The sequence below is a fragment of the Corvus brachyrhynchos genome, unplaced genomic scaffold, assembly GCF_000691975.1.
Source record: "Corvus brachyrhynchos isolate BGI_N302 unplaced genomic scaffold, ASM69197v1 scaffold223, whole genome shotgun sequence".
Lineage (NCBI taxonomy): Eukaryota > Metazoa > Chordata > Aves > Passeriformes > Corvidae > Corvus > Corvus brachyrhynchos.
In genome coordinates this window covers 3,171,597-3,179,925 of record NW_008237174.1, presented here as the reverse complement: position 1 = coordinate 3,179,925, position 8,329 = coordinate 3,171,597, and the positions used below count along the sequence as shown (strand labels likewise).

The 8,329-nt window shown below is 41.9% G+C and overlaps 1 protein-coding gene across 1 annotated transcript in view; it reads right to left on the bottom strand.

The window, feature by feature from the left end:
- GPR55 (G protein-coupled receptor 55) overlaps window positions 1–3,023 on the bottom strand; it is a 7,494-nt gene extending 4,471 nt beyond the window's left edge. The window contains exons 1-2 of the mRNA XM_017728819.1: window positions 2,587–3,023; window positions 1,544–1,776 (exon numbers count right to left, since the gene is read on the bottom strand). The gene's annotated coding sequence lies outside the window, so the exon portion shown is untranslated. The remainder of the gene's footprint in view (window positions 1–1,543; window positions 1,777–2,586) is intronic.
- Between the last annotated feature and the right edge of the window lie 5,306 nt (window positions 3,024–8,329).

The window sequence follows — 8,329 nt, the reverse complement described above, 5'->3', positions numbered from 1 at the left end:
AGAGTGTCAAATTTGATTAAAGCAATTCTGTAACTGTTGAGTCTAAGCTTCACACAGATTTTTAAAGAAAACTGCTAAATAAGTCTTCGATAGCTCTTACCAGACACTTATCTTTGATGAAGTATCTGCTTTTTCATATAAGGGAAAGGCTGAGGATTTCAGACACTTGCATTTTAGCAAAGTGTACTAGAAACAACTGAATAGCACTAGAAAAAACAGGATTTAGAACAAGGCTGTTCAGTAAGTGGGGAAATGATCGCCTGGAAGCTGATGAGGACTACAGACAGACTGGATGGGGGTTACTAAGGGGATGCACAAATTCACCCAGACTGTCCTTGGCTGTGTTTCCCCCAGTGACCCCACTGTAAGAGTGAGGGTGACCTCTGGGGAGGTGCTGTCGGTCAGGGGCTGGGTACCACTGCTACCTGCAGAGAACTGGACAGAGCCACATGAGCTGGGCTGTCACAGTGTTGTGAACTTAGGAAACAGCAAAAGAAAAGCTGGATGTTATCAGTGGATTTATCTGTCAGAAATGAGAACAAAGAGAAAACCTTGGTTTGGTCATCAAGATGAGGTTAAATCAATCCATTTGAGCCAGCAATATATGGCAGCTACTTAGAAAATCATGTGTTTGTGGTATGTGAGAGAATCACACAGAACAGGGAGCTGAGTTGGTGCCATGTGTACAAAGGATCATTGTAGGCAGATGCTGCTGTCACCGGAGGGCAGGACAGGGAAGGGGACATGGGAACACGAGTTTTGGTGTGAGCATGGGCACCCATGCAAGGGCACCCATCTACCTGGGGAAAAAATCAGGCAACATGAAACATTTTGGGGTAGTGACAACACTTGTCAATCCAGCACTTTGCAAATGTATCAGAAAATTGTGCATGATGACTCTTTAAAGCCTCAGGTTTGGTGCTACTTTTATCATATCTCTAGCTCACTGAATGCATTTTCTTTAGAATTCATTGGTACCAAATTGCATGTAACATTACTCCACAAAATTATAAATTTCAAGAAAAGACAACCTTTAAATTGATAATTGTCTGATTGTCAAAAACATGATGGTTTTTATCATTTTAGTCTCTCAAATTTAAAATTTACATCTTGAGTAATCCATGGGAATTGTTTGCAACTGTTCTAGACTAAGTAATGTTTGCTCAGAGTTAAATGAAGAATCATTTTCATTGACAAATAACCTTGTAGTCATTTCATAAGCATCATCTTTACTGCATTGTCCAAATTATTAGTAAAAATACTGATAATACTCATCCTGAAAGATACTGAACTGTACCAGAGACATCTTTCCTATATAGTAGACACTGATTGGTATCTCGGGGGGTACTCACTAATCATATAGAAGTTTTTTTTTAGATGATTCATACTGATCATATTTCCTTTGCTTATGAGAATTTCTTTAGTGTGTGAAACCTGTTTCGCCCTCCTACACCCCGTCTCCCATTGCTGACAGTGTCACTGAGGAAGTCAAATTACTTCTATTTCAGTCATTCTCAGATTAATCTGTGCAGATTTTACCTACCACTGAGTTGAGTTCTGCGTGCTTGCAAACAGATTCTTTGGTGGGTGATTCCAATGTTTCTTTCAAATACTAAAGCTGGGATTAGGGATCTAGTTTTCCCAACTCCTTCCTTTCCACCTTCTTAAGAGAGGTACCGCGTTTGCTCTTTTCCAGTCTTCTGAGGAAAATTTCTCTGTCCTCAAAAAGTTTTTTGAAGGAATCTCCTGTGGCTTTAGGATTGTTTCAGACAACTCCTAGAAACCAAACGATAATATAAGAATCTGTGATTTACAGTACTCAAGAGAGTGTGTCTTAGCTGGTCCAGCCTCTGTGTCATCGCTGCTTCATTTGTTTCCAGTTTCTCCTGCTGAGGATTTTCCACTTCCTATGAACTCGTTAAACATTAATTGGGTTTACCCATAGCAGGAGCTTGTGGTTTAGTGAGCAGCAAAGGTGTTCTGACCTAGGAAATGATCAGCAAGGTTTTACAGTAATAGCTCCGCTGTTTTTTTGCAGTTTTTTTGCAGTACAGCAGAATTCACGAATAGTTTCCTCTTTGCAGCTTGGATCTGAGTTCATCTGGCTCTAGTTGGGGTTCACACAAATCTGTATGAGAGCACAGATGAGGGATGTTACATTAAGGGTATTCTTATCCATGAACGCTTCATTAGCAAAAACATGGTTTTTTTTATATCTATTTCCTAGAACATTATTCATGGTAGATATAAGTCATTCTCTCGTGGATGTACTTGAGAAGAGTAAGACGGCTTAGTGCAATGATGAGCAGCAGGTCCCACAGCTGCCATATATTTCATCTGTAGCTGGATAATTTCTTACCATTTTTTTCTAAGTATTTTGATTACAACAGAATAGATTTATATTTATCACTAAAGCAGAAATCTTTCTTTCTGCTCTAAGCTAAGCAACACTACATGTTTGATCTTATTGTTTGAGCTTTATAAGTAATAATCATCTAACCAGACTAAAAATAGTGTCTACAATCAATGTTGCTATTAAATTGTCGGAAAAATAAAAGTCAATAACTAAAATAGGAATTACTTTACCTGAGCCCCAGCAAGCAGATCAGCAGCATTGCTTCAGTCCAGGTTGTTCTACAGAGCTTGAGAATGTTGTCTTACAGACCATGCCTTACAAGTGTTGTAAGTGGCATAACCAACCACATCCTTCTTTTCTTCTCTTTTTTTCTCTTTTTTTTTTTCCCTGTCTCAAGATACACTCTGTACTTACTTATATAGGCAAGTGAAGGTGGAAAAAGTGTAAAGATTTGAATCCTCCACTGTTTTCAGTCAGTAGTCAAAATAGGGTGGGGAGCAATTCGTCTCTGAAGTCAGGGGGTTCGGCGTGGCCTTTACCTGCTGTGATGCAGATGAGAGCTTTTGTGAGCTTGTGGTGGCTACCTCCAAATTTCCAATTATTCCTTGATCTGGGGAGGAGCTGGAAAGTGGGAAGTTGTAGGAAAGATTGTAATAAAAATAGGATTTCTTCCCCCAGTTTCTGCTCCATTTGCATACTGGAGATCAGTAGTCAAGTGCTCAGTGGCTTTTGAGAGATACAGCTACTTACACACACGCAGCTGTTAAACTATTTAAGGGGTATGTGCCAGTTTTAGCCAGTTCAGGTGTATGATTCATATCTTCAAGTTGGCAAACAAATGTTTATCTCTGGGAGGACTGAGGTGTATCAAGAAGCAACCTAGTGCCTTACATGTAAATTACACAGTAACCACAATACACTTTTCTTGAGATGAGCTTCCAAGGCTTTCTGGAACCTCTCTGGCTGAAGTGTGAAACTCACTTGCTAGTGCTGACAGCCCCTCTCCTTACGTGTGGACACACTGCAACCCTTTTGTAGAAAAATACAGGAAGAAATACAGCTCTAAGTGACAGTTTTCAAGCTGCAACCTGGCTTTGGAGGTAATTTTGTCTTTCTATAGAAAAAGTAGCATCAGCTTCGTACCACAGGACTAGGAGAAGAAAAAAATCTGCAATTTTCTTCCTGTCTCATCTAAAAATGAGGTTTGGAAAAAAAAAAAAAAAGCAGAACCCTAAACAAAGTTTAGGTAAACCTCCTCAGAAAATGGTGAGGCAGAGGAAATGAAAGCAATATGATTCATAGCATTTGGGAAACACATTCTGGAATTGGGAGGTTTCAAGGGCTTTTCAACTTCTGTCTTTTCAGAACTGTGGTCTAGCTCCAGCTCAGCAACAGACTGAAATAAATCTGGAGTCAGAGAAAGAAACCTAAGAGTGCAACTACATATTAGCAGAAAAGAAACACCCTACAATTCTGAGTGACTTTTGAACAAGTTATTCTGTGTCATGTTGCACCTGAAATGGTTGAAATGGGTTTGCTTCTTTAATCTTCTTGCCACAGGCATGCTCCAGACTTAGCTTAAAAATGAATTTTAATACTTTGTGCTGCCTTCACTCCCAGCACTAGATTCATTCCTTGTGGCTCTATGAATTTCCCACTCAGTATCACTTGATGCATCAGACCTAGACAAAAAAATCAGCATTTCTGCACACATCAACCGCATGTTTGCTAAGCTGGCAATTTTTTTGTGATACATGTGGGTTCATTGCTCGTAGGTGAGCATGTAATTTGTTGGTGTGCACATAAATCTTCCTTTTTCAGGTTGGTCTTTTTGGCCTAAATGAGGACAACTTCCATCTAGAGGATATTTAATGAGAGCAAGTTGTGAATGACTCAGTCCCAGGCTGGCAGATACATTATTGGCTGAGAAATTTGGGCTTGTTTCTCCCCGTCCTTGGTGATTGCTTTTGAAGTTTCTCAGGTGCTATACATGAATATGCTCAGCAGGTTATTACTTCAGTGAATCCTTTGTGTTTCAGTGCCTTATCACCCAGCACTGCTGCTTGATAAATGCTGTATTTTGGGCATTCAGGTGGCTGCATGGCTCTGAAGTTTTCAATGGGAAGGAGAAGGCCTTCAGGTTTTTAAGTAACCACTAAAATGTTCTGAGTGTATCTTTTTTGTGCTACCTAGAGACAGGAATCTTAACAACTTTATCTGTTTCCCAGTATTGTGTTCATTTAGCAAATAAATAGTGGCTGGGGGAGCCATAATCCAACCGAAAGGAAGTGTATGACCAAAAAATTCATAATGTTTATGGCAAAGATGAGTAGGGTTTTCTGGTTGGTTGATTGGTTGGTTGGTTGATTTTTTAATGTTTGCTGAACTTTCTCTACTTTTTATCCTCTTGGTGCCATAAGTGCTGCTCTTGCTAAGTCAGGCACCAGCATTTGCTGTTTTCAAGGAATCAAAATCTCTTTCAGAGGAAACATGTTCATACAGTGCAAAACCACATTCATTTGCATTATACCAGCATGAATTCTTCTGCTCTTTTTAAGTGGAAAATATATCATAGCAGCTTTGAGGTACAACTTTCACAAATGTCTAAATTACGTGTTTGCTTGTACTCAATGGCCAGAATGGAATGAGTTGGGCCTCAGACCTAGAATTAGGATGCTCAAATGTAAATTAATCAAAATTCAAAGGAAGGGTTCAGTGTATTTCTGGGCCATTCTGAATGAATGTGTTATTTGTTCTCCCAGACAGCTCTAAAATATCATCTCAGATAACAAGACTTAATCATCCAGAGTAAAATGAGTCAGGAAAAGACATTGCTCAACAGACAACTAGGAGGTGAATAACAAACTGTCCTTGTGAAGAGTGCTGGGTGCAGTGGGGAATTAGAAAGCTGATGAACTTAGGGGGAATTAGAAACCTGAGTCTTTTATGCTGTGCTGTGAATGGTTTCTGATATTTTGGTGTGTTTTTCAAGGTTTCAAAGACTGCATGGCCATAGTGAGTTAAGCTAACAAGTCTTGTTCTAAGCAGGCTACCACAGCTTGCTACCCCAAAAGGAATTTGCTGCCTTCTTTTAAGAGTGGAGATCCTGGAGACTTTATCTAACTCCAGCGGAGCAGCAGAAAAGCCCTGGAAAGGAGAACTATGCCAAGAGCTCATGATGTTCTCACCTACCTGAAGATGTACTATGATGCTCTTTCTGTCTAAAGAACAAGTAAATAAAAGAACAAGCTTAGTTTTCATTGGTGGCTTAAAAATAGTTGTTTGTACTTGGGTTGGAGTACAGTGTTTTGTTTATCTGGAAACCTTCCACTTCAGACTAGTGCTCTTTGGGTTGCTCAGTACCTCTTCCTCATCTTCATAAGCAGTCAAAGCCTGACAAACAGTGAGCTATCTTAACTGTGCAGCTGGGAGCTTTGAATAGCTAAGGTGTTGTGTTTATTCTCATGAAGCCAGTTTTTTGAGTTCAGGAGACTGCAAAACTTAAAACCAGAAAACCTGGGAACTGCTGTATTTTATCGGGAACAGCTGCACTCAGCGTCCTCAAGATGAGGCAAAGACTTAAAGGCAGCCCAGATGGAGCAAATATAGTATAGTATAGTTTTTTTGGAGCTGGCCAGCTATGAGGGTAGACTTATTTTTACAATTGAGAAACCTTACAAAGGCTTGTCAGGGTTGTATGATGAGAGGAAAGGAACTGGGCTGTCTGGTGAACAGCCAGTCTCACTCTTATGTAGCTGAGTGAGCAAAATCAGGGGAGTAACACTTTGAAGTGCAGAATATCTTCAGCTGTGTCTGACTCAGAAATTCACCATCTGAACACCAAGCATGCAGGATGCCATCTCCTTAGTGACTTCAGATACCCACAGTCTACAGCTGATGTTCTAATTTTCCACAGTTCAGTTTGGTCTTCCACAGCCAAAAAGGCCAGTTAGACATGGACAGTGCCAGTGAGGACATGCTCTTCATGGCCAGTCCATTCCTCCTCTAGGCAGGGTCAGAATAGCTTGTGTGTGGCCAAAAGCAGTTCTGGTTGTGGGCTTAGCAATAGGCTATAAATTTTTCTTGGGTATTTGTAGGAAGGAGCAGCCAGTCAAGCTGCAAGTTCAGCTTTAGTGAAACTGTGTAAGAATAGACACAGAGCTTCCTGCACCCATGAGCTTTGCAGTCTGCCCTCCAAGGTTCACAGCACACTGATCTGTGCCAGCTGGCAGATCAGGGGGCTCTGTGGTTGTTCAGCAGAGCTGGGCTGGTGCTGGTGAAGATACCATGCTCACTGAGCCATGGCACTGCCAGGGGAAATGGTAGGTGTGCACAAAGCCAAGGCTTCAAATGAAACCGCCAGTTAATTTCACAATCAACCAGTAGAAGGAACTAATGGTTAGGAGTGGTGTGGATATAAACCCAGCACCTGTGCAGAAGACCACACAGCTCCTAGCAGGCCTCCTGAGAACTCAGGCTTCTGCGGGAGCAGTTAAACAGGCTATTTATCTTCTCTGCCTCACCACTCCAGTGCCAGTGTGTGGTTATTGCACACTATTCTTTTTCCTGACACAGGCAGTGATCAGATCAGTCATGTAATGCTCACCCATCTTCACCATATAAACTCTGATAAGTGATGTTATCTAGATTTTCTCCCATAGAAAACATTTTCTTCTCAGCCTTTGCAGTGCAGTAGGTAATGAAACACAAAACAAAAATTATTTCCTTTGCATTTTCATTCCACCATGTATTACCTGAGCACTGTAGACTGGACCATCAGTACAAGTTACCAGCCATCACTGCAGGCTGGCACAGAGGGATGCCAGTGCAGGAAAGGAGCAGCAGCTGCAGGGCACTCTTGTGCCTTGCACAGTCATTCCTATACTTCCCACAGACAGCCCGGCACCAGGGGTAGGAGCTGCCTCCTCTGCAGGGTTTATGCTCTCTTGATGCTACTACTCTGAAAGACTCAGTTCTGTTGAATGGCTTGATCTGAAAAGGAGCTGACTTGTGTGTAATGAAACGACATTTTTTTTCCTTTTCCTTTAGCTTGTCCTCATCCACCCCTCCTCAGTGTAGGGACTGGCTTTTCTGAAAAGAAAGCCCTACTCACTCAAGCCTATGACTGCAATGGATAAGCGTCAAATGAAGATCACGGATTGGCTTAAAAGGAACATTTTCCAGACCTGAGATGTGCCCTGTTTCATTAATGCATGTCATCTTTGCACTCGGAGCCTTTCCAATTTTAGCTCATGTGCTGCCAAGCACATTTAGTTGTTTTAGGAGTAGTGCACCAATAAGGCGCATCTCAAAGCATGTCTCAAGGATTGCAGAGAAGTTCTGGCCTCTCGCAGCATAACCAAAATGGTTTCTGTCCCAGGGATAAGGCTGTTGGAACTGCCAGCTGAGGATTGTTTCTCACACTGATTTTGTCTCACCTGGGCGATGGCAGTTACCGCACCCATGGCTCTCCTGTTTGCCTGGCTTGCTTTTCCCTGTGGTTTCTGCAGACAATGGCATTCCTCCACCACAGCCCAAGTGTACTGCTAGGGTGTGCATGTCGATGTCTCCAGCCTGTGTCCCCTAACACTGAGATGTGAGGGTGTGAGAACTGCTGTCAACATCGCTGCTGTCATAAGTGTCCAGACAGGTCCCACCAAAGTCCCAATTTGAACCACAGAGTGACTTATCATGGAGATGCAGTGAGTGTGGCTGAGAAATAGGAAAAAATGGTTCAAGAAAATGCTGGGAGGGATCCCCGCATCTACTTCAGCGTCACAGTTTTGAGTGGTGCTGGCGGAGGAACTGCTGCTCGACAGTGCCATCTTTGGGTAGTTCATGCCTATGTTGGGCAGGAGGCATCAGCGTGGAACTGGACTTTTCCTTTGTGGGGTGCTCTCTCCCCCATGTGTATATCTGAAAAAACGTGCGTGTATGCATTTGCGTGCACATCACTATCATAATGACTTATTA